This window comes from Narcine bancroftii, chromosome 2 (assembly GCF_036971445.1).
Source record: "Narcine bancroftii isolate sNarBan1 chromosome 2, sNarBan1.hap1, whole genome shotgun sequence".
Lineage (NCBI taxonomy): Eukaryota > Metazoa > Chordata > Chondrichthyes > Torpediniformes > Narcinidae > Narcine > Narcine bancroftii.
This window is the reverse complement of record NC_091470.1, coordinates 36,340,333-36,352,284: the sequence shown is the minus strand read 5'-3', so window position 1 is coordinate 36,352,284 and position 11,952 is coordinate 36,340,333. Positions and strand designations below refer to the sequence as shown.

General features: G+C 37.4%; 1 long non-coding RNA gene across 1 annotated transcript; it reads left to right on the top strand.

Moving 5' to 3' along the window:
* The first annotated feature begins 142 nt into the window (after nucleotides 1–142).
* On the top strand, nucleotides 143–7,366 carry LOC138752301 (uncharacterized). Its single transcript, XR_011350500.1, has 4 exons — nucleotides 143–358; nucleotides 2,727–2,910; nucleotides 5,183–5,254; nucleotides 6,061–7,366. It is a non-coding gene; the product is annotated as an uncharacterized lncRNA (long non-coding RNA).
* The last annotated feature ends 4,586 nt before the right edge of the window (nucleotides 7,367–11,952 follow it).

Below are 11,952 nucleotides of genomic sequence, written 5' to 3'. Positions count from 1 at the left end.
AGTTTTACTCTCTTAGGTGGACGTGTAAGAAGCACAAAGTAACGTGTTCAAGATGACCACGTTTGGGGGTTTTTTTTGGCGATAAACGCGATTCACAATCTGTCCTTTAATTCGGGTTCCAACTCTATCCTGGGATGCAATCTCTCAGATTGTTTCCTTGCTTACTGGAAATGTCACCTCAACCATAAATCATATTAATTTTTACCTCCAGGGGATCCGATTAGGTTCGTGTCGGGTTTGGCGAGAGGATCCTGGAATCTGAAGCTGAAGAAGACACACTTTTGGAGAAATTCACGGGTCAAGCAGCAGCTGTGGAGGCGAAGGAATCGTCGAGGTTTCGGATGGAGACCCTGTGAAGGTAAGATCATTGAGATGGAACTGAAAATTATTGGTCTTTTTAATAGTATTAGAGCAAAACGTAACAGCGGAAAGCAGCAAATAACAGATTCAGCAATCGGAAAAGAACTCCAGATTCATTTCCTGAGAGTCTCTGACCCCCTTTCTGTTCATTCTCCTTGCGTTTGTTCGCTGATAGTTTAATCTTTTGCTCCCAGTCTCTTTATTTGGTCTTAATCTCTTATTGAAGATCAATTTGGGTAAGGATTGTCCTGTAGATCGATTTTTATCTTCACTATGTTATTCATGACAACTCATCTCGACTCGCTTGTTTTATTCATTCAAGTGGAGTATATTTCTCTCTGTTGATCTCCCATTGCAATATTACCTGTTGTTGTACAACATGGAAAATATTTCTGACCCATTACTTTTCTTGGCATACTGTATTCCCTCATTGTTAACTTTAATCTAATCCTTACCTTTGGTTGTTCACACTAAAGATTGTGCAAGTTGAGACGAAGTTTTAATCAATAATTTTAGCTTAGGAAGGAGATTTATATTTTATTTAATTCCTTCTTTAGTAGCAATTCTAAATGATTGTAACCTATATGCCAACACACTTCCATGTCCTTAAATGGTGATTTGTCGTTAGTACCAACAGGGTTTGACGAACCTCTAGTCATTCTTCACTTCAAACTAAATGGGAGTTTGTTCCTTCCTTGCTATGCCCTTCCTTGGTACTGCTTTATCCTGGTAACATCGTGGGCGTAGCGGTTAACGCATCGCCCTTGCAGCGCTAGAGACCAGGACCGGGGTTCAAATTCTGCGCTGTCTGCGTAAGTTTCTACCTCCCCACCCACTCGGGGGGGGGGGGGGGGCTCTGATTTCCTCCCACTTTTCAAAACGTACCGGGGGTGCAGGTTAATTGGATGTAAATTGGGCGGCACGAAATGGCCTATTATCATGCAGTAGGGTCTAAATTTTGTAAAAAAATAAAATGTGTGTAGGAGATCTCATGTTTGGTAAGTTCACTATAATTTACCATACGAATAAATGATTTCGAATCAGAAAATGGAAATACAGATAATGGGTATAATTGATTACTTAATTGAGTTGTGGACCAAAATGCAAGTAGACAGAAACAGGGTCATTGAATGGTAGGATAAATAATAAATGAAATTCATTATCATGAAGTATGAAGTTGCGAAAGGAGGCCTCAAATTTTTGACATTAAAAATACAACTGGACAGAGGGGAAAAAGATGCAACAGATATGGTTGATAAGACAACAAAAGGCAAACTAAACACTAAGACTAATTCCTATTGAAACAGTAAACCTTTTTAAAATTATGTAGAAATTGAATGAACTACATTTGGAAGTCAATGAAGCATTGAACGGAAGGCTGACAGAAACTGCACAATCTTTACAAGGCTTAAAATGGTACAACTATCAGCAAAGAATAAGCAGGTAGAGACTTACCTCGAGAAAATGGAAAATAAACAGAGCCCATGCTGGCTGAATACAGCAGGTGACCAATGTGGGAGGAAACCAGAGCACCTGGAGGAAAGCCATGAAGACAGAAGGACAATGTCCAAATTCCACCCAGACCATCAGATTTGACCTTGCCCTGTATCATGGGCACTATAATAGCATTGTGCTAACCACTACATTTACCATACCTCCCTTCATCTTTAATCCACTGAAATCTTAAGAATTCTATAAATATGTCATCAAATGGATGCAGAGGAAATAGTCCCATTTTGTGGGTGGAGCCTAGTTCAAAGCAATATAAACATAAGAAGCCACGAATAGATCAAATAACTGATGTAGGCTGAGATTCTTAATACAAGATGATGAGAATGGGAAGTTGCTGGTAGATGGACAGTTGAATGTGATGCTTATAGGGAGTTACAGATTTCATTAGCAGGACAAATAGCTGATTTGTTTTCAATGAAGCCTCAGATATGAATGACCAAAAAGGCCTAGAGAAACATTTAATTCAACTCCAAAGAAATTTTGCTTATTGCTATATCAAAGAAGACTGTCACAAATTGTGAAAAGACAACTAAGAGGTGTGGATTTGAGCTCTCTCAAGGCAGATAGAACCAATTAGAATTTTTAGTATATGTGTTCAACATATTGGCCCACCCAAGATTAATTGCTTCACATTTTTTAGGATTAAATTCCATTCCTCATTCCTCTGATCATTTTACCAACCCATTTGTTTTGTTCTGAAGCCAGAAATTACTCTCCTCCATTTGCTCTGAAGGTTCAGGTGGAAGAAGAGTTAAGTAACTGAAGTGTCATTGATTATTAGTGGAAATTGCAGATCATCAAATGCACCCATTATAGTGGTACCTGAGGTAGATTTCACTGTAAATTTTTTTCAGAGCTTGTAAACTGTTGCTTCATAGAACCGTAATGATCCTTTACAATATCTCAAGGCTTGTATATTGAGCTATTAGAAGCAATAGCAGTGGACAATCCTAGACGATTTAATCTTTCATCATAAGTCAACCCCTTCATCCCAGGGATCAACCTAGTAAACCTCCTCTGGACCGTCTCCAAAGCCAGGTAAGCGAGCTACAACCAAATACAGTTTTGTGATTCCTAATGATTTCTTTTATGAAACAGAAGAAACAAAATGTGAGTAAGGCATATGATAATTTAGATCCAGTAATTTACTTAGAAATTAAGTGAGAGTGCACCAAACCTCGTACCCCGGCAAGTGGGAAAATGTATAATTCTTTGTAATCACAGCTTGCTTTAACAATATCAAAGAGAGAGAGTCTGCATCGGTCATCTGCTTCTTGTGTTTGCTCCACAGCTCCTGTAAAATGAAATAGCATTTGGCAGATATCAGGCAATTGATCTGCAGTCAAATTGGACTTAACATTTGGAAAATCTAAAGCTTGTCCAAGAACATACCACAATTGATCAGGTGGGGGGAGCTAGCGGAGTTGTTTGAGTGAACCGGCGTGGACTTGTAGGGCCGAGATGGCCTGTTTTCATGCCATAAACTGTTATATAGTTATATGGATATATCATGTGAGTTCCTCCAAATTCTCTTGTTTGCACCCATTTCCCAAATTTGTGTACAGTATATCATAAAATAATAGACTCATGCAACACAGAAACCGGTACTTTTGGCCTATCCATGCTGACTGTGAAGCCTATCTATGTGAGTACCATTGCCCACATTTGGCCCATATCCATCTACTCCTTTCCTATCCAGGTACCTGTCCAAATGCCTTTTAAAGGTTATAATAGTATCTGATTTCATCACCTCCTCTTGCAGCTTGTTCCAGATATTTATCATTTTCTGAGAGAAAACTCCGATCTCCTTTAAATTTCTCCATTCGCACCCTCTAGTTTTAGACTCTCCTGCCCTGGGAAAAATATTCTTCCTGTCTCATTTGTTCCCTCATAATTCTATAAACCTCTGGAAGGTCACCCTCCAGTTTCCTAAGTTCCATGGAAAATAAACCCAGTGTCTTCTCATGACTACAGCCCTTTATTGTAAGTAACATCCTGGTGAATCTTTTATTCATGATCTCCATAGGTTCCACATACCTTCTGAGTGTGTAAACCAGGACTGTGTGGAATATTTTAAATGTCCCAAACCAGTATTTTTTTTTACAGCTGCAACATGATGACCCACCTCTTACTCAATGACTCACTCTATGAAGAGAAGCAGATCAAATGCCTTTTTCATTATGCTATCCACCTTTGTTACTACTTTCAGGGAACAATGGACTTGCATCTCATGGACTATCTGAACATCAACATTTCTAATGTCCCTGTCAATTACTCAATATATCATGCCAGATTTTGATTTCCCAAAATGTATATGTTAGTTATTAGGTGAATAAACTATTGTAATTTCCCCTAATGTAAGCGAGTGGTTGCAGGGAAATAAATGGAACAATGTTGATGAGCTGGCATAGACTCGATGGACCAAATGACCTATTTCAATGTTATAAGGAAGCATGGAATAAAAGATTATACTCACATAACAGACCACTGAATGGGATAAAATATTTTAGGCATCAGTTGATAATATTCAGCAAGATATCCAATGTTATCTGTGCAATTAGGCTGATATTTTAATTGCAATAATCTTGGAGAAAAGAAACTGAAAGATACTTGTAAAAGCTTTTAGCAGGCTGTAAATGTAAATTGCTGCATCAATATTATGTGAATGGTATAATAATTTGTAAAGATATTAAATTATGACTGATGTAAATATTATTAGGAGATATGCAAGACATGAGTTAGAATTAATTATTTAATTGTAGAATTTTACCTCTATCTACATGTATTTCATCTGCCATTTTCCAGTTTTCTTTATGACTTTACTGAACTGATTGAAACACAGGATCAGATAGATTCTAAGGATTCTGTCTTTACTGCTCCAAACAATTGGATTGGATGTGGAAGAAGGTTCTGCGTTCATTAAGTTCAAATGTGGTACCCATTATTTTATCGCAGGTGCTGATTTTATCAGATTTTCTGTGCAATAAAATCATGCGTAATTGTTGAGTATCTCATGTCATTAACATGTTATGAAGGGCGTTGCATAAGGGAACACTGGAAAATTGTGATGTCAATCTTCAAGCAAGGATGATCAGATAAATTGGATCACAACAATATATGTAATGGGATATGTTCATCCTGTAAGATCCCAAACATATCCACATTATTTATAGAAATGTCAATCTTTGAACAACTATTGATTTTGTACAATGCTTGAACGTGAATCAGAATATTAAAAATTGTGACATAAGAAAATTTTTTAAAAATCATAGCATATGTATAAAGCTAGAAAATAATTTCATAAATGCAGGTACATTCAAGATGAATCATCTTTCTGAGGTAGATGCAATGGTGCAACATTTCCACAGACATAAAAATTCAGGTAAGCGAGCTACAACCAAATACAGTTTTGTGATTCCTAATGATTTCTTTTATGAAACAGAAGAAACAAAATGTGAGTAAGGCATATGATAATTTAGATCCAGTAATTTACTTAGAAATTAAGTGAGAGTGCACCAAACCTCGTACCCCGGCAAGTGGGAAAATGTACAATTCTTTGGAATCACAGCTTGCTTTAACAATATCAAAGAGAGAGAGTCTGCATCGGTCATCTGCTTCTTGTGTTTGCTCCGCAGCTCCTGTAAAATGAAATGGCATTTGGCAGATATCAGGCAATTGTTCTGCAGTCAAGTTGGACTTAACATTTGGAAAATCTAAAGCTTATCCAAGGACATACCACAATTGATCAAAATAAATTGATGGGGTCTAATAATATTAAGGCAAATTTAGATTATTTTTTAGTGATAGCTGAGGGTGTTAAAAGGTAAAGGACAAACATTGATAAGATCCAGTGCAGTTGGACTGTTCCTTGTTCTTTACTAAAATAAATAGAATTTGTCCATTGAACATTGTGGACACAAATGAAAACTAACTGACTAGTGTATTGTTGAAGGAGTGGTTTGACCACTTTTTTTTTACCATGTGTGGGTAAATACTTAAAAGAATGTCAAACTAGAAGCTGATGGAAAAGTTGTCTGATTGATCAGCACATGATTGAAAAAGCTGGGTTAGAGTTTCTCACATTTATTCAAACCCTTCAAAGCTTGACTTCTGATAAATATTATGCTTGATTTATTGTTAGGTTTTAGGTGCCGATTAATCTACTGTTCATTTGCCTTTTCATTTCAGATTTTGAGTGTTTCTGAATTTTATTTAAACAAAAGTGGGGTAAGTGTAAAATGTATACTTCTGTTCAGTGTTTGCTGGCTCATCCCAAATGGCAGAAATTGGATCTGAGCTGTATAAGGGTGCTACCCACTTCTGACAAAAGAGGAAAAAAAATGTGGTGCCTCCTTTTTGAATGACAGAAAAGTGATGCCAGGGATTTCCAGTAGCTTAAGAGGTGTACACAATCTCTATTTTAAGCCTTACAAATTAATTCAGTCCTGGGCTTGACTCTCTGTTCAGTTACCTGAAATTAAGTATTTGGTAAAGGGCAGGGCCAGTGCCGGACCCTTTGCATTTATTTTATATGTTCTGCTTTGTATTTTCTGAATTTTATATTTAATTTCAGGCCATCGATAATTTGGAGACTTTTCGCTCCAGTCTATTTAATTTAGACTACATGATGGGATTATGGGCTCCGCCCAATAGTGTGATTAATCGTTTGTTTATGGGTTCAAGATTTGATACGGGTCAGGGAAAGAAAGCACCAAAGTGCGAGTATAACATGAAATTCAGTATAAATATTTTGGCAAAAAAAAGCAAGTGACAAAATAACTTTGAATTGATATATAATTGATAATGGTAAATGAACTTTCCAATTACTGATGGCCCTGTTGCTATTCGTGTTTATTTCAATTATATGTTTTAGGTTTTGAGTGATATGTAATAAATTAAGTTGGAAACAATGTTATTCTCCCTGGTTCAACATGCAATAACTGCACAGTATAAAATATGTCAATATATATATTTAATGCATGGAGAGCTATCTCCAAGAGACAAATTTCGAATGCAAAATAATAGTCCTTGAAGCAAACTTGAGCATAAGAGCAACAGTCTATAATTATTTTGCAAACAAATTTTAATTTTTAGTTGATTTAGAAGCTTCAGAGGGACAGCTATGTGGATCAGTAGAAACTTTGATGAAAGAGTACACAAACGATGTTGATATTAATCTTGTAGTTGAACTGAGGCACTTCCAGCTTATGTCAAGCGGAATAATCTAAGAAAAAAACAAATATCCCACAAAGATCTGTATCCAATAATCTTTCAAGACAATATTCATTTAGGTTTCCCTAACGAGGAAGCAATATTATGACTATTTTTATGTCTGATGGTAACAAATTGTTCAGATGAAAGGTCATTTTCACAGTCAAAGAGCAACCATGTCTCAAGAAAAACTGTCTGCACTTAGCATCATGTGCATAGCTGTGTTGCACATCATTTGAAGACAAAATTCATAATTTTGCTTTTGGGAAATCAAGAAAGTAAATGTTTTTAGGCTTATTTGGTATAATTTTTTTCTGATTTTGCAAACAAGTGATCCTGATTACTTACTTTGTCAGCGTATGTTAAAATTATTTACAAAATTACATTTAAGTATTGTTTCCAGGCTATATAATATTAGAATCTATGCTAGAGATCAAGCCCACCAAATGATAAATATGTAATCAGTAAATGCATTCATTTGAAAATAATTTGTATTTTTCACTTTAAATGCCTTGCTGTTATATTGGTAGTCCTTTGGTTCGAAGAAGACACCTTGTTGTGCAGTTCATCTGTAAACAAGAAGGTAGCTTTGCAGTCCAAGTCTGGAAGCGCAATGGGGGCACTGGAAGTCTGTTTTTGTAATAACTGTGGCTGCTCTTTACAGTTTTCATTCAGTTTTTGGCAGTACCTGTCTTCAAAACTGGTGTCGGCTTCATAGCACGGAATCTGTCAGCAGTTACAGCTTCTAGTTCTCTTGGCTGGATGTCACAGTAGCGTAGGGTTTCCTTCACAGCGTCTTTATAGCGCTTGCTATTAAATAATTCAATGACATATATGTTTTCAAGTTTTTTTGAGACCTTTTGATGTAATTTTTTAACAAGGGGCTTCCAAATTTTATATAGCTTAGGGCCTCACTAAGTCCGAATCCGGCTCTGGGCAGGGCCAAGGAATGAAAACCTGCTACTTTCTGGTTTCGATTAACATTAACCAAATTCAACAGGAAGTTGTATGCGAGTCAAATATTTAGATGGCAGCATGATCTACCCTGACAATCCTTATTATCAAGGCTCATTCTTGGACAAGCTTTTGAATAGCACCTATGCAATTGGGATATACTGCTAAACAAAGAAAGAATGAGGAGTGCAAGATCACAAGGAGAGTAATGTTTGAAGAAATAAGAAAATGGAAACACTGAAGTAACGGAGACAACTGAAATTAAAAGTGCATAAAAGTTCAACACTCAAAGATATAAGAAAGGATTCTTCCCTAAGATCCAAATAATACCCATTCTTTGACTTGGGAAGAAGAAAAAGAACTCCCTACTTCAGATGGAAAGAAATATGTCCATTGTTGAAGATGCAATTGATATTGAAATCAAAGGAGAATCTATGTCAAAAGCACAACAGTGACACTGCCTGTTTGTAATCCAGAAGTCTGGAATAACAGTCAAGAATTTAAACCCCACCAGGATAAATATAAAATGGAAATTCAATTACTCATTTGTAATTTGCAACAATAATCTTTCATAATAATGCCCACAACAAAAAAAGGTCATGAAAAAATGCCTGCTTCACTTAAGTTCTTCAGAGGAGGAAAGGTGTCTTTCTTATTTGCTTTGACCTACCTGTGACTCCAGATCCTCCCGATGTGATTGTTGTTTAAAAATTCCTTCAGAAATAGCCTGTTAAACTGCTCAGGAATCTCCACCTTCTCCAGGGGAATTGCCAGTAATGTCTAGATCCAGATAAATGAATAAAAGAGCCTTGAAACCTATTAATAGCTTTTTATTTTACAGATGATGCACAGAAATAAAATACAAAATTTTACAAATCCAAATGAAAATCATATCTGAAATGACCTTTGTGGATGAGATTTGGATCTGTTTGGTAATGCACATTGTAAAAAAAAAAAAATACTGCAACCAAAACAGAGAATCAAATATTATTAACTTTCTCAATGTCTCACCTTTTTAAAGAATGCTACGGAATAGATCTGCATAAATGAACACATCTGGATATCAACATTATGCTGCTTGATATCAGCCAAAGGAGTAGCAAATCAATCCAGGTTCCTGCTGGAACACATATTTACATGTACATTGGGTGGGGACTTGATTAGTTTTTCCTGTGGTGATAATTCATACTCATGTAGCTGATTGATGGCCTCAAGAATCATCAATGACTGTTTGAGGGAAACACATGGCCCTATTATACCACGTGTTAATCAAAATATTCAGCATTCAACAGGGGGAAATAATTACATATTCATCTCGTTTAAGGTCAAAATTTTCCAAGGGGAATCAATAAACTTGTAAAAAAGAATTAAAAAGAATAAAAATAACTGATAAGAATTGTAATAAAAGCTCCAGACAATACAGAAGGTCTAGTTAAGATTCGTGTAATACAATGAAGGAAAAGGGGAAAAAAAAGATGTATGAGAGAAAACAGGAACATGATAGATACACAACCAAAGGAAACAATTCTAATATATCTGGCTGGCCCCAGAGTTTGAAATCGGAACATTCTTACATTCCTCTCTCAATATTCTCCCGAAACACTTACTCAGCTCCCTTTAAAGTTTACTTATGTCCTCTGTCTAAATTACTTCCTTTGTGCAATCCGTTCTGAGCATTCACTGTTCTCTGTGTGAGGGAATGTCATTCAAACTTTGGGCTTTCAGTAGAACGTTCATTGACATTCTTTAAAAAGTAATTGTGGTAAATTAAATACATTGGAGAGCAGCGTACTTAATTAGAATAGTATATCAAGCGTTTGATCTTCATTGAGCTTTTTACTTTCAGCTACGGAATGAAGTGATCCTTGAGAGATGGTAGCATTTGGAGAAGTGGGATATTTTGCCTTAAAATAAAAACTAAAAAAAAATGCATAATTCTTAGAACATTAAAGTGAACATTCTACTTTAAGAAACAAATAATCAGGAACTTATAATCTATTTTGTAGTTTGCTGTGCATATGGGATTTAATTATCATGGAAGTATTGGAGATACTTGAGTAATTAGATTTAGGGATACTTGGGATTGAAGATTAAGGGGAAAAAGTGGCTGGAGTAAAGAATTCTCTATCAGAGAGTTGTGTGAATTTGTACTGAGATCCTTGGTGTCACTTTGACTGCTGAATGATTGTCACTCTTAGAGTCCTGTGTACCCTTGTGATATGTGATGCAATGTTACTATCTGGGTAGGATATTGTGATATTAAATTGAGACTTGGAATTCTAAAGGGATGCCAGATTGATGACAGTAACATCTTCCTGATGATGTGTTAAGGTATTCATAAAAGGTAAAGTTGAATCCATCGGGCACACAAAACTCAAAACGGTCAACCAGTTTACCTATCTCGGCTGCACCATTTCATCAGATGCAAGGATCGACAATGAGATAGACAACAGACTCGCCAAGGCAAATAGCGCCTTTGGAAGACTACACAAAAGAGTCTGGAAAAACAACCAACTGAAAAACCTCACAAAGATAAGCGTATACAGAGCCGTTGTCATACCCACACTCCTGTTCGGCTCCGAATCATGGGTCCTCTACCGGCACCACCTACGGCTCCTAGAACGCTTCCACCAGCGTTGTCTCCGCTCCATCCTCAACATCCATTGGAGCGCTTACATCCCTAACGTCGAAGTACTCGAGATGGCAGAGGTCGACAGCATCGAGTCCACGCTGCTGAAGATCCAGCTGCGCTGGATGGGTCACGTCTCCAGAATGGAGGACCATCGCCTTCCCAAGATCGTGTTATATGGCGAGCTCTCCACTGGCCACCGTGACAGAGGTGCACCAAAGAAAAGGTACAAGGACTGCCTAAAGAAATCTCTTGGTGCCTGCCACATTGACCACCGCCAGTGGGCTGATATCGCCTCAAACCGTGCATCTTGGCGCCTCACAGTTTGGCGGGCAGCAACCTCCTTTGAAGAAGACCGCAGAGCCTACCTCACTGACAAAAGGCAGAGGAGGAAAAACCCAACACCCAACCCCAACCCACCAATTTTCCCCTGCAACCGCTGCAATCGTGTCTGCCTGTCCCGCATCGGACTTGTCAGCCACAAACGAGCCTGCAGCTGACGTGGACTTTTTACCCCCTCCATAAATCTTCGTCCGCGAAGCCAAGCCAAAGAAAGTTGAATGTTCCATTACTGTCACCTAATACTACATTTAGAATATAACATACACAAAATTCTTTAACTTTTGTCTACAGTAAGGCAGATAGAGAATTGCCACTTTGACTAGTGCCCCTCACAGAAACCTACAGCACCTGGTGTTCCTATGTGGTCTCCCCTCCAAGTACTGACCAGGCCTGAGCCTGCTTAGCTTCCAAGATCAGACAATATCCGTCATATGCAGGTGATTAGGCCTAAATCATTAAGTCATTGTTTTAGAAGAACAAGGAGATCTCTCAGCATTTCTGGTCATGATGCATCTTTCATTCGACAGAATGAACTAGTTGTTCACCAAAATGCCATTTGAGAGACGAGAGTAAGACTGAAGGAATCAAATAGGACAGGTAGCATCCATAAAGAGAAATGGCCAGTCAATAATTTGAGTCATGATCTTTTGTGGAGTCTTTGTTGAGTCTCAAAAAAGGGTCCTAATTCAAAATGTTGATTGACCATTTCACAATCGGCATCAACATTTATTGTCATGAACAAGTTGGTGTTTTGCGGTATCATCATAGCACAAATATTCATATTATAACCTATCTTAAAACAATTGTAACAGAATTCTGTGTTGTGTATTGACCTATGTGTTGTGTGGATTTATGTTAAAAAGTGACAGTTTGCCTTTAAGAACCAAGGTGAAGGTGGACTGCTGAGAGAGTGGGAGATGGACTGGGCATGTGCAGAAAATGAT